Here is a 14,724-nt window from a genome sequence, read left to right on the forward strand (position 1 = left end):
TTTAAAACTTATTATATTTTCGGCAAAGGATATTGCCTATCAAAGCTAACACTACGTTAGATGCCTTTCACTCTAAAGCAGCTGTCATTTAGGTATCACGGAAAAAGACTCGAAGCATCGAGAAAAGAATAATATCGCCTGCCAGGAAATTACAGGACTGAGTATTGCGGTGTAAAATCGAAACATGTCACGCAATCAGTGAGCGAAATATAAAATACTTTGTAAAGTACTCGAATCGGGATTGAAAAGGAATGCAATTTCATTATTCGTTTGAAGTAAATTTCATTATAGGGTTATACGGATTACGAATTATTTATGCATAATCCAATGTTCGTAGTACAATATCGCCAACAATAATATTCAATTTAAGTAGTAATTTACAATTTATAATACTTATATTGCATATATCCCAGCATTCATAATGGTATGCGTCAAACATATATATATATATATATATATATATATATATATATATATATATATATATATATATATAATAAAATATTTTCGCAATATTTTATAAAATAAATACGGCAAAAGAGATATCATTGTTTAAATCATCGATGGAACGTTACCAAACAATTATAATTGCAAAAATTCCTAATTTCTAGTTCTCCCAGTTCTTCCTACGTAAATAACCGAACAATATTTGTAAAATGGTCCACATAATTCTAATCATCGACAGATAGGGAGGCGAGATATAAGGCGAAATATATCAAAAGATTTCCATTCAGATCCGACCTCTAATGCGTATCTAATGATTTAATGACGAGCAGCCGGTCACCTACCGTCATTTGACGTATCCCCCTAAATAAGATGAATTGCGCTTCTTAATATCGTACGTGCGTACCGCTGTAGCAGGCCTTTAGAGCGCAGTCGGATCATGATATCGGATTAGTGGATCGATAATCGAAGAAGGAGAGTACTGTCACAGCTGGTGTACTCTTTAACTCAGTCACGGGCAAGTATCCATAAATTCCAAATGAGGCGTTCGTTAATGCATGACCGATGCGATTGTATTCGCGTTGAACTTATGGAGAGCATTAACCATTATTTTCGAACCAACGAGTACCGGATTACCCTTGCGATAAAAATTACGTTAAATATGAAAATACTATGGAATTACAAACGCTGTTGTGGTTAACACTGTGTGCACGTTTACACGGCAAGAAGCAGTTAATAAGTTAAAAGCTGCAGTATCAGTCTCCACGCGATTGCTTCGTTGAAAATCGTATATTTTAACAAAAGCGTGCATTACGCAAGGAAAGCAATCTTAATAAAAGGTGAGTAGAGTAGGGAGCAAGTACCGAGGACCGTACCCGATTGCCTTATCGACAACGGCGGATAAATCAGCTGGGGCTCTCGCTCGCCACCTCAGCAATGAAGGGCATATAATTCGCGTCAGCCCCGTAAGGGCGATACCGCTCATACCGACGATACCTTTGCCGACTATCCAGATACCCCTGTTCCCCTTCCCCACCCCACCATTCCACCGCTACCCCCTCACTTTCTACCACCCTACCGCTCACCCCCTTCATCCGACACACACCGTTTCGTACGACGGGCAGGCGATTGGCGCGCGGACGTCCACTCGAACACGGTCGCGATGGGGGCGAGAGGGGGTGGGCGGGTGCGAGCGAAATCGATCGGGCAAATTCCCGGCAACGTATTGAGTAGTTTATTGCTTTTCATGCATTTGCATGCTAAGGAGTCGCGTGCTCGCGGGTAATATCATCGCCCGGTTGATACCGTACACCCCGCGCCAAGAATGGCCCTATCTAGCCATTCGGTCTTCGATATTGCGCGGACGCCGCGCCGGGGACACTTATAAATTGAGATTTTATCGCGCCGCGGATTATACGAAAAGCGGTGGCGCACGCGCGCCAACGACGCCGGAGCTTACGCCACCGGAGCTCCCATAACTTATATTTCGCGGCGAGCGTATTTATACGAACGACGAACGAAACGAAGCGATAACTTGCCGACGCATCTACCGCCCTTGGGAGCCACGTTTCCTTTCATAACCCCCTGTCGCCCCTCCTCCTACCCAGTACTGTACCCAGCAGTCGATCGGGCCTAGTTCGCGCTTCCAATGCCGGGTTTTTCGGTGAGTAGACGAGAGCGCGCCAAGTTTCAGTCCCAATTACAGCTATTTGGCCGATTATTGTAGTTTGGCTTGGCGAGACACGGTTATTCGGCATCGGTTTACCGGCCATCTTGGGATGTATCGGTTGAGCAGTGTCGTCCTCCACCCGCTGCCCGAGGTCTCGTGATGTCACTGTCAGTTACAATAGCCACAGGGGCATAGAACACGGGTCGATGGGCGTGACTTTGTCGGGGCTCTAGATCATCAATCGGGTATTATCGAGATCAATCGCCAAGTTCGTCGCTTGCCAATGCCAACCATTTACGTACTTTTTTTCGAACTTGAAGTTTTTTTTTTTCATTTTACCGAGGGCACGTTAAAGCGAGATAAAGAGCGTAAGGTAAAAATGAGCGCGAAGCCAGGTTGTCATTATAGTTTGTTTATCGGGCTTTAGTAACTTAAGGTAACAATGCAGCTCCTCGATAGATAAGGAAGCACTTTTTGATTTGAGCTATTGAAATGACTAATTTCGCTATTAGATTTGTATAGAAATGAGTTTAAAATGATTTTGTTGAGATTTTTGTGTAAAGGTAATGGGGTGCAAGGAGCAGTTTGTTATGGATAAAGCGACGGGAAAAAGATGCCTGATAATCGCCATTTAAATAAGCGATCGTTAATTAAGCGGCGGGATGGTGATTATAAATTTCGTGCCGCGCATTTAAGAGGAAATCGATGTATCGAACGTAGGAAGGAAGGAAGGCTTCGAATTGTCAACGGCTTGTACGCGGGCGTGTAGACCCTCCGATAAAATAAATCAGTCTTCAACCCTCTCACTATTAGCGGGGAGTGAATCAGTTAGCTTGAAATTGTGCCGGGGCGATAAATTTTATGCCGCTGGGTAAATGCGCGGCGGTGTGGTGGGGAGGGGCCCCGGGGGGGGAGGGCTCGGCTCGTGCTCCTCGGGCGTCTCGCTCGCGCCGTCGAGGCGACCGGCATTAAACTAGAATTGCGTCGGCATATATAAACAATTGGATCGATAATTTAGAGATTATTATCGAGCCAGCTTAATATTGGTGGCAGCCGTGGCTCTGAATCTTATATTCCGCCCCTCCCAGCCAAACGAGCCATTGCGAAAAAAGTATTGTTTTCATTTCTACCTGTCAGCCCGTTTCACTCCATTAATCACTCTGTTACGTCAACTTCGTGCATCGCCATCCCCGCCATTACGATTCTAGAAAATAAAAATCCAACCTCTGTGTGTCTATGCCTGTGTATGCGCGCATAGACGATGATGTAAAAATGTGAGCGGGCGTATCGTGTATCGAATACCCTTGAGGCAAAAATGTATTCGCCGACTATCACCGCAGTCTTATAATACGTTAACACCGATGCCAGTTTGCCATATCGCCGTGCGATCACCCGCTTCGTAGCTTCGCTCGTAATAACGAAAAGAGTAGGACGGCTGGAGGTTGGAAGAGAGAAGGAGAAGTCGCTGTATCGCACGTGCGACTTATTGACCGTTGCTAGTAAGCGAGCAGAACTACAAACCCCTTTGACGAGTGCGTGCACGCGATCATTAAATGAATTCTGACGTCATAATACAGGCGCGTATGTAAATCAAAGGTAACTACACGCGAGCTGCCTCTTACATATACGCCGGACTAGCTTTTAAATTGCTTTGTTTGATTGGTAATTCTAGCATTAATGCATTGTATATGAAGGATTGAGTGCCAGAAAGGCTATTATTCACCTCACCGTAATTGAAAAGATAACCTATTACAGTTGAGAAAAAAAATTACAATTTTTAATGGATGTCATTATAATCCAGATTATGATTTTACATGAATCATTTTGTACGATTAATCATATTATCTTTTTCTCAACACGCTCCTTAGTCGTCCTCGCCGATTTACTATTATTACCGAGCAAATTTTATTTTTGGGACAATTCGATGCACAAACTCGTCCCTATTAATTTATAAAATATACACTCCAATATAACTTAACTGTACAAGTCATCTAAAATAGGTTACACAAATTTACGAGAATCATGAAATTTGCATGAGCGATAGGTAATTTACACTCACTATAAAAAAATAAACAAACTGTCATTTTCGACAGTTTTATAGCTTTAAAACTCACTCACTATGAGCTTTTTTTATCCTCCCTTTAAAATTTATCTTTACATCATTCAATTTTTTTAACAAAAAGAATAAAATAATTGAACAATTATTAAATTGTCCTACTATAAAATCTACTAATTGACAAAAAAATAATGTAAATATAAATAATAATAATAAGGATAATAATAATAAGCATTATTATTACTGCTGTTATTTGTGTAATATTTTAAGTGAGTTTGTATTGGGTTATTGATAACAAAATTATTTGTCTATGATACATAAGAATGTACGAGACATTGTTTAATCCATTGGATAAGTAATATTGTAATCGTTACGTTGTATTCATCTGTAGAATTCTAATATACATTCACGTGAATTTTATCACGCTTTAATAAAAAAAAAAAGAAAAAAAAAGCAAAATATTTGAGTTTAATTTTAGCATTTAATTTTAGCACACTATAGTGGGAATATCGTCCTGATTTGAATATCACGTCAATTGACGTCAAAACTTGACTTCAATTTACAACGTTGCATAATTCGTCCATTTTCTTGCCGTTCAACTTGTCATTCAATTTTCCGAAAAGAACTGTAAAACCGTATCATTACATCAATATTTATATAAATATTTGTATATCACATAGACATGTTTTTTTTTTTTTTTTTTTTAATAATTAATAAAAGCCAAATAACGAAATTTAACATAATATCACTAGCAAATTATAATTTGTAATTATTCACATTTCCGATAGTAATACTCTACTCAATTTATTTTTATTTCTAACGCAACAAACCTGTACTGCTAAGCTTTTTAAAAGTCATGAAGGCTCTCAAGTATATAAATTGTTATAAATCTTTTTATGTAATTTTATTTACATAATCGACCTATTAAAATTGTTCAATAAAACAATGTAGAACGCATATTAAATAGATTGTTAAAAATAAAACTTGCATTCTTGTTGTAAGGCTCCGGATTTTAATTACTCATCTACGAATAATTTGATACTCTCCCAGCTAGAAACGAATAAATTTTCATATTTGAAGTTTATTATCGTTGCTTAAAGTTTATTTGTTTTACATTTCTAATCTAATTATAATCGAGTTTTGATGGTAGAAGAGGGAGAGAGAAAGAGAGTTTCAAAGTAATAAAACGTTATAGTCACTACACCATAAATAACGTTTAGGTGTTGGTCGTAATTACTGTTAAGTCATACTAATTTTAGTGTCTATGTATTTGAAGATTCACATTCCTTATAATTATTAATTATTAATTTCAAGCCACATCGGCATGCTTTTAAGAATTTGCAATATATTAAATAATTTAATGCGCGGTACTGTCCAAGTCTAAATCAAATAACTGGACTTTTTACATACATATATCTCGTCTGCTATACTTAAGCAAATAAGCAAAGAACATTATTCACCGATACATATTTATGCATTTAAATTTTCAATACGTACATTCATTATTTTTTACGTGACTTTCCAGCCAAAGGTTCGTCGCATCTGTTACGTCTATCGAACGAAAAACAAAAAATAAAAGAAAAAAAATAAAAGAACGAGAAGAAAAAATAAATACCTAACGGTAGATATATAGTTATAATCATCCGCTTAACTTAAGATTTTTTCTAAATAGCAGTAAGCTAAGTGCAGGTAAGATTAAAGACAAATTTAATACGCCGGAAGGTTGGTGGCTGCAAAATCCTATCGTGCCGCGCTTGATACCTACCCTCAGCACGTCGCAAGGCCAATGAAAAAAAAAGGATGTAGAGAAAGGAGAACACTTGACCCGTCGGTAAACATTGCAGGGAAAACCGAGGGGACGGTAATGACAATATCATACATGTCGTCTCATTAATTCCAGTGGCGTTTGGAAAAACAAGCCAAAGGAACGCGTCATTCGGCAAGGATCTCGAGGGCCTCGCTGTCACACGGGCGAGTGAACTTGTGGCGGGTCGCACGGGTGCGATAACAACGAGGCCGTACTCGGGACTCGGCGTCCCGGAATCGGCGCGGAGGGTCGCGAGAACGGTGTCCCGGTCAGGTGGGAGCCTCGAGCATAGCAGGTGCACGACTTTTCCCGGCTCGACCTCGCGCGAAAGGACTTAAGCCCGATGGCTTTCGAGTATGGCGCGGAAACTTCCCAACCGTTTTTTCGCTCAGCGCCATTATTTTATCCGCGGAACTCTTCGTCACACGCATGAGCGGGCTCGCAAAAATTAGAAAGGAATTTAGGAAGAATGGCTGCGAGCTTGCGAGCGATACGACCGACGCTCGACTGAAGTACTTGCCGCTCCTTCTCTACTTCCCACCGATCCCCCATGACTCCCCACCCACTCGCCCCACGCGCCCACACACGTGAGCACTCCTCCTCATTCTACCACAAACTTTCACTCGGCTCTTGTATACATACGCGCGTCTTCATACCTGCGCACATTCATACATACGCATTATTACGCTTACATACGCCTATGGGTATATACAGTCCTCTCTCTCTCTCTCTCTCTCTCTCTCTCTCTCTCTCTCTCTACAATCGAGTTTTCCAAGCTCAAAAAAGCAGACTTTTTCACTTTGAACACTTTCGTTTCAAGATTTCTTCTGAAATCTTAAATATATTTATTTATAGCACTTGCTTGCCAAGTTAATGCAGCCGAATCCGACAGATATTCCAACCAACTTTCTATTGCTTTTTATACTTGCTAGAAATAATTGCCAGATTTTTCGAATGATCTTTAGTAAAGTAACGCGATATCAATTTCTATTAGAAGAAATATGTCGCTTTTTACTTAACTCATTATACGCGCGTTTGCGGGCGCGAGCGAGCGCGCTTCTATTAGATTTTAATATCATGGAAATGGCTTTGTGCTAAGAGGTCATTTAGATCCTCTTATAAAAGTCGAGTAAGTATGAGAGGCATAAAACGGGATTAGTGCGTGCAACTGTCTCTGTTGGACTTGGTGGCGGTGAAGCCCGCGATGCAATCGTGCACGCAAACAGTCGCAATGTAACGTTAGGTAAAGAGGTGCGTGAAGTCGTGACGACGATATAGGCGCCTTCGCATGGACGAAATATTGCTCAGTCTCTCCCCCCCCCCGTTTCTTCTATTTCCTTCTTGCAAGCTTGCACACACGCCTAGGATATAATAAGTCACGTGACATTAATATTTGAAAGCACTTGGTACGTAGATTGCATTCGCAATGCCGCCGCGTTTCCATCTCACAATATCCCATCCCTCCGCACTGACTCGTTTCCTTGTAATACTCGACATATTCCTTGATGATGTGTTCACGTAGAGCTCGATATCGCCATAGCAAAGTCTTTTAGGGCTTTTGCTAGTTGTACTATTAGCTTTAGCTTGCAATTCCGATTTAAAAATAAAAAATATACATGTTGTGGAGGACTATCTAGATAGAGAAACGATTTAGTGTTTCTTATAAAATACTTTCCGTGACATTTTTAGTAAGAACCAATGAGAAGGGAAGTTCCTAATATGCAAATAATTAAAATCGAGAAGGTTATAAAGGGGATTTTATCAGTGGTGTGATAAATTAATTAATGATAACTCAGTCGATTAGTATAGCCGATAGTGTAAGAAACGAAATTTATTTGTAAGAGACACCAATAATTAGGAAATTTCACATTTTACTCAACACTGAACACATTCATATGTTAAGTCGTTTTACACTTCTTACCTGCATTTCGCAGAGGGTTTTCAAATAAATTGACGCATACAAAGGAAATATAGTTTTTCCTAAATGCTTTTGTTCTTAGAAACAATTTCCAGATAGGCGTATATAAATTTAAGGTAAATGATATTACAGCGCGAAGAAGGGTCCATTTTTCCTAAGAAACAGTCTTTCATGTCACCTCGAAAAATATATTCCGTCCTGGCTCGTAGCGAATTCCTAAGTAAAAAATAATACTCTCGGCCTCGAGGAAATCTCGGGGGTCGACTCGACATTTCCCAACTAAAATAAGATACTTTATTGATGAGTGTAGCGAAGAAGCGTAAGTTTGACTACGCGAGTTTCGCTTGGCCCGCATTCTCGCATCCTCGATAAAGTGTTCGAGAAGTGGCGCAGGGAAGAAAGTTTTTCCGAGCGATTTCGGGAAAATATATCCCGACGTTACGGAAAAACGTCGGGGCGAATCTTTGAAAACGGAGCTCGGCCTAGGCCACGAGCTATAATGTTCGCTTTGGGGGTGTCGGGGAGCGGGGGTGGGACGCGCGAGTCAGCCGTAGAAATAGAATACCCCACTTTATGTTTTATGCGATAGATCAGCTAGCGGTGCCCCTGTCATATGGCGCCTCGCGTCCCGAGGATAAAGTAAGATAGACGGATACCTAGGGTGCCGCACCCGACGTACGTGTGCGTATGATCGCCGAACACGTGTGTGTTGATGTGCAGGAGAGCGCAAGCTCGGATAAATTCTAAGAACGTAACGTTCCCAACGCGGCTTTGCCGTTTCACTTGCCCCTGTTTGTCCCCCACCTCCATTGCCGCCAAACCCACTCGTAGACGAGTGATGTTACCGCTTCCTCTGTTTGTAATAATGGTAATAATAATAGTAAAAAGTACCCGTGGAACAATAACTTAGCGGGGGAAATTCATGATATTGCACCGAACGCCCTGTATTTCATACAATTTTCGGTGTCTCCCGCACGCACGTCGTAATAAAATAAGTGAGTACGTCGAATGAGTTTGTAGTCATATAAATTAATAACTACGCGCTAGTTTTAAAATTAATTCGACAATTAGCCTGGAATATCTTTGGCATTGATTGCTCGAAAGAATCTTTGCTAATGCTATTCATTCAATTGGCCATCAGGATCCACCGAATTAATCCTAATAATAACACAATGTTGTCATGAAATTGAACATTGTTATTGAGGATGTGAGTGCACGTGATTCGTTTATCGAATAAACAAAATCGTAATTCGAAATTAGCGTTTACGAGTGAAGGGGCACAATTCGAATAGCTGGAATCATTACGAAACTTAATCGTACTATAATAGCACGAGCCTCGGGTAGTTTATGCGGGACGGGCAGTTCTTCTAAGGAATCGTTAAATATCGTAAAATACACGAGTTCGCGCGGGTCCCGAACGCTTCGGGAGGTCGGTGATCATTTTTAAAACGAGAAACCACGAACGTTTTTGTTCGTTAGCCCCCGGATTTCGATCGAGCTAAATTATAGCCTCTTGATTACCCTCGATGCTTTCGGCCGAAAGGGTTCGAGCGAATATAGGCATCGAATCTATGCTGCGATGGTTCTCATTAAAACTCGATCGTCTTGATTCATCACACTGAATTTCGTTACATCGTTAAAAACGATTACTTCTTTTACCTCGGCGGCCGCTGCAATTATACCACATAAACACTCATATAAATCAATCATTTTTATTGACTCGTTCATTTTTAAGATCCTGATGTATACAATTATGACAATTTGATTTCTTCAAAGCTCATTGAAGTAACGTGACATTGAATAAAGAAAACTAGTTTTTATAGCTATGAAACTGTTGACTTTTTCTTTACTCGTACATTTTAGGTGCATTGAATTTATGATAAAAGACAGTCCTGATAAACACTTTTATAATTAAATTTCTTTTTTCTGTCTTACGTTTTTTTTTTTATTATTATTTTCCCTTTCAGCAATATTCCAACGATAAACGACAATGTTAATGGGATTGAAATTACTTTATTTTTTTTTTTTTTTTTTTTTTTTTTTTTGAAAATCTTTCGGCGGTGAAGCAATGACAGTGTACATTCAAATTACGTGTTTAAAGAACGAAATGGAATAAAATAGATTTATAAAAGAGATAAATCGACATTTGTGATTGCGTACGTAAACGAAAAAATTTCCCACACTTGCATGTGTACAGGTGAAGGCGAGCGCATACACACTTGAGTATATGAGTAAGGTTAAGTGGTAGATAGTAGACAGGTTATTAGACGCGTGCAACAGGGCATTTAAGTCTAACACCTGCGTCACCTGTTGCCGCAAAACATTATCTCACCAGTTGTCTCTCTTCTCCCGCCCCGCCCGTCCTCTCCCACCCACCAACCGAGCGACGAGGTAGCAAGGCACTACGGCTGTGCTTTTCGTCCTGAAGTCATCTCTCGACAAAATAAATGACGATAAGCATTTGTCGCGTCGTCTGTCCTCACTGCAAGGAGTTCGGCCGACTTTTTTCTGGATCGCGCAAGAGTCACTTAAATGTCGGCTTCTTATGGGTCGGTGCAGCCATCTAAACATAAGAACATAAACTATAATCAACGACGTTGAGAGAAAGAAAGAATTGCGCGTAAATGATTGGTAGTAGCTAAATCTTAAAGTTCTCTGTCTAACGAATTTCGACTTCCACATAACTCATCCGAGTACTTGTTCTGATATTCCAGAATTTTGTAGGCTCAAGGTAATTGAGGTAAGTAACGCAAAGTAACATCATGGCAACTGACATTTAAAAATGTAATTATGGAGATATAATTTTCGAAATGAGGCGACAACATCTTTTGCCATATATTAAACAATAAAGTTACTAAGTTTTGGATTCTTTACCGTTACTTTATTCTAATTTCCCTGTACTATTGCACTATTTATGCACATTTTTCACATAATAATTATTTTGAACACTTAAAGCATTTTAAGCGAATTGTGCGTGTACTTCATATGTAACAAAATTCTAAGATATATTTTAAGAAAATGTATTTGATGTGATTCAAAAATGAAATATTAAAAGTCTAATAATAATATATGAGATGAAGGTGGAAAATTTTAATGATATTAGAATTTATCACTTCACTTCATGTGAGCAATATTTTCTTGGGGGCGCTAACAATCAGAACCATAACAATATTCAAAGTCTATTCCATGTAATAACAATTCCTGAAACAAATTCAGTGAAGTATATCATAGTGAAAAAGAAATAAGTTTTTCATGCACAATCAAAAAATCGAATAAAATTCAAATTTTATTTTAACTTCAATTATAGCACTGATTCTATGGAAAATGTTGAAGAATAAAATCAAATTGAAATAAATATTTGGAAAACTAACTGATAGCTACATTGACATTTACTTGTCTTAAGACAAATGATTGGAAGAAACTTATACTGAAGTGAGAATTGAAAATCGTAATTGAGTAAAGTGCCATAGAGATTTTCGTTTGCATCTATTGACTTATCGGCGTACGTATTAAAAAAACTCAATACGTGCCCCCGCATCGGCGCCCATCAGCTAATATTTGTCCCCGGGCTTTTTCAATTTCCATTATCGAAAGCAGACACTGCCCAAATCGTTAAATGATCCCCCTGCCAATAGTGTAAGGTGGCACCTCGAGACGGCAAAAATATCGGACGACCACCAGAAATATCTCGTGAAAGATCGTCCCGGGGGAATCGTAGGTCCCGAATAGTTGGTCGACAGTCCGCAGGAGGGAATCGGCGGCGCCAGTTGTCAACGGCATCTGGTCGCGCACCTCGACAATCCCATCGGCCCCGGCCACTTAGCGCCTTCCGAAAGGGACGAAGTCAATTTTTTAAACAATATCACACACAGTGCATTTTCACGACGTTGCCGCCGTCCTATCTCCCACCAACACCACCACCCCCTTATCCTCTCCCTGCCACCCATCTTACCCATCCACCAACCCCCCTGTCCAACCCAACAACCCGGACCACCGGTTAGGGTGATGCGCGTAACTCCAGGAGTCAACGAGGGAGCGGCGTGTATCGGATTACGCAAGCAAACAAATAAGCCTTCGTCATCCTTTTTTTCTCACTCTTATAAGGTCTATATATTTCGAGCGGCCGCCAGTTCACCTCACCTCGCGCCCATCGCGCTCCCAATGCATGCATTGCATTGTCTCGCTCCCGACGCTGTCCCTCTTTTACGACTCCGACGAGAAGACAGCAATGAACAGTCAATGAACTCGAGAAGTCGAGCATGTAGCCTCGGCCGCCTGCTTTCCTCCTTTCCTCGGCGCAATGGACACGCAACTTCCGAGCTCCGTGAAACTCGAATCGTTCCACGTGAGGGGACGATATTCGAATTTCGTATGAAAATAAAGGAGATCCTGATATTTCAGGCCGACCGTCGGAATCTCGTAAGAGCATTATTGTTTACGCCGGAGAAATGGAATACCGAGCGAGCGCGCACACCATAAACTCCTAGTCGAACAGCCAATGAATGCACACATCCGCGCTTATTATGAATCCCGCTCGGGTCTACTTTTCCCTTCTCTCCGCTTCGATTTGCCCGTTCGATTGGTCGTTTGCATTGCTTCGTTGTCGGGAGCATTTCGCTTCGCGTTCCCGTGTATTCATTGGGAAACGAAGACCCGCGGGTGCAACTGCACATGCCGATTACGCGAAGTTGTCGGGAGAAAAATTTCCCGGATTTTCACAAGGGACCGTCGTTGTGGATTATGCGTGGCCCGGATAATCGAACGGGACAAGCGAAGGTATGATTTATTAAAATGCCGCGTCGCCTCGAGTGGATGTCTCCCGACCGTACGAATTGAATATTAAATTTGCATAAAGGAGCGCATGAGCGTCGTAGAGGGTGGGCGAGGGGAGGGGGCGTAAATGTATTATGGCAGACTTTCTATTTGAAATAGGTGAAGGTGAAAAATGAGTTGGATTCGATTAGCGTCAAAATGGCAAAGCGCAACGTAAAACTTATGGCTGGCCATGGAAGGAGCGGAGTATCGGGGCACTGACAATTGACGAGCGGCATAAATCGTCGAGGGGCCAAAGAAAATCTGCCGCCGCGCCGGAAGGCAGCCAAGATAAAAGAAGCGATCGCCGATGTGGGCGCGAATGATTTTGCCCATGGATTAATGAAAATGAAAATAAAGGAGACCGGTAGATGGAAGGAGCGCGATCTGATTGATGACTGGTTCATAGACGATTACAAGTGCCACGTTCAAGCCGCAGGCCCAATTAGTTTGTCGGGTCGAGGCGCTTCATCGACCAATCGCCATTCAAGGGGCCTACAAATGATTCCAATGGAAATTAGAGACTATTCGTTTGGCCGCTCCGAAATTCGGGACTCGGCGGCGCGAACCAGCGGTCAGTCGATCGACCGAGCGATGATCGTCGACGTCTGTCTGTCGTTAACGCTAGTGTCAAAAATTGAGAAGGGCTGCCCGCGGTGGTGAGCGGGTGTGAGGGAATGTGAGAAGTTTGCAATGGGTCGGGGGGAGTGAGTGGAGGCTTGAGGGGGCTGGCTGTGGCAGGGGAGGACTACCGACACACATAGACCAGCGTCTCCATCCCTCGTAATGGCTCGAAATTAAAGAAACCGCGGAGTCAACGTAGAATGCGCCCGTAGAAGGCCGTGCATCGCATGATTATCGAGGGCTTTCGAGGAGTCAGTGCGAGCCGGATCCCGGCCATCGCTCTAATGGAAATATAATTGTCTTGGGCCTTTGTTGGGCCCGACAATTTTTTCTTCATGCGCGGAGAAAAGCGAGGACTGGCGGCCAAATTGCCGGACGGGCCAGGCTCGTACTGACCGTTCCTCTGGCTGAGGATGGGAAGGAGAGGATTTATAATTAATTCGGCGATAAGGAGTTGATAAAGCGGCGGTTGTGAGTTTCGTGAGCGAAACGAGTTGCTTCGAAACGAGTTTCGATGGCAAGTTGCGATCGCGCGGGCGGCGATTCGACGGGGCCGACTATCGCTTTATCGGGCCGCTGCGATCGGACTTTAATTGCCCCGATTCGTCATGGGTCCGACAGAATTTGATTATCAGCCCCCGTTGTTGTGGGGTTGGCGCGCGAGGCCGCATAACCGGGTCGTCTCTTGCTTTCATCGACAATTCGTGCATGCGACCGCTGACTCACGCCTCCCTCCGCGACTTTGCCGCTGATCTAAATAATCCCGTCTCATCATTATCGATCGGGCAATTAACAAAATTGACAAAGTGAAGTCGCGCGATAGCTCCGGAGCCCGTACGTTAATGTCCTATCAAACGACCTACATTGTCCTCGTTCTTTAGCCTCCACGTTTGGCACGGCCCCTTTTAGCTGAATCGTTGGAATTATCCGTGAGCTCTTCGTTGTCGTCGCTTGGTGAAAGTTTTATCATTAATTTCATCATCCTCGTGCCAAGCATCGGCATCGGCGTGGAAAATATTCACCCACGGCTGCTTAGCCTACTTTTCCCTCGACATTACTTACATCCACGTCTATTGTGGGAAAAAATACAATGACATGATATCGACGGCCATGTTGTTAAAGTTAAATTACCATACGTTAATATCGCCTTAGAAAAATACAATGGATGGACGCATTAAAATTATAGCTTAAAAGAAATAATGGCGAATAATAACGTAGATTTCAAATAGAACATTTTCCTTCGCTATTATAAAGTGTAACATAAATTTTACATTCTATAATTCATTTTATGAGCAGGAAAAAATTATAAATACTGCGGACTAATTTTTTATGGCTGGCTCGCTAAAAATATTGCCTAGGTAACTGGGAAGGTATGAGAGAAAAACAAGGAATAA

This window comes from Ceratosolen solmsi, unplaced genomic scaffold (genome assembly GCF_000503995.2).
Source record: "Ceratosolen solmsi marchali unplaced genomic scaffold, CerSol_1.0 scaffold1, whole genome shotgun sequence".
Classification (NCBI taxonomy): Eukaryota; Metazoa; Arthropoda; class Insecta; order Hymenoptera; family Agaonidae; genus Ceratosolen; species Ceratosolen solmsi.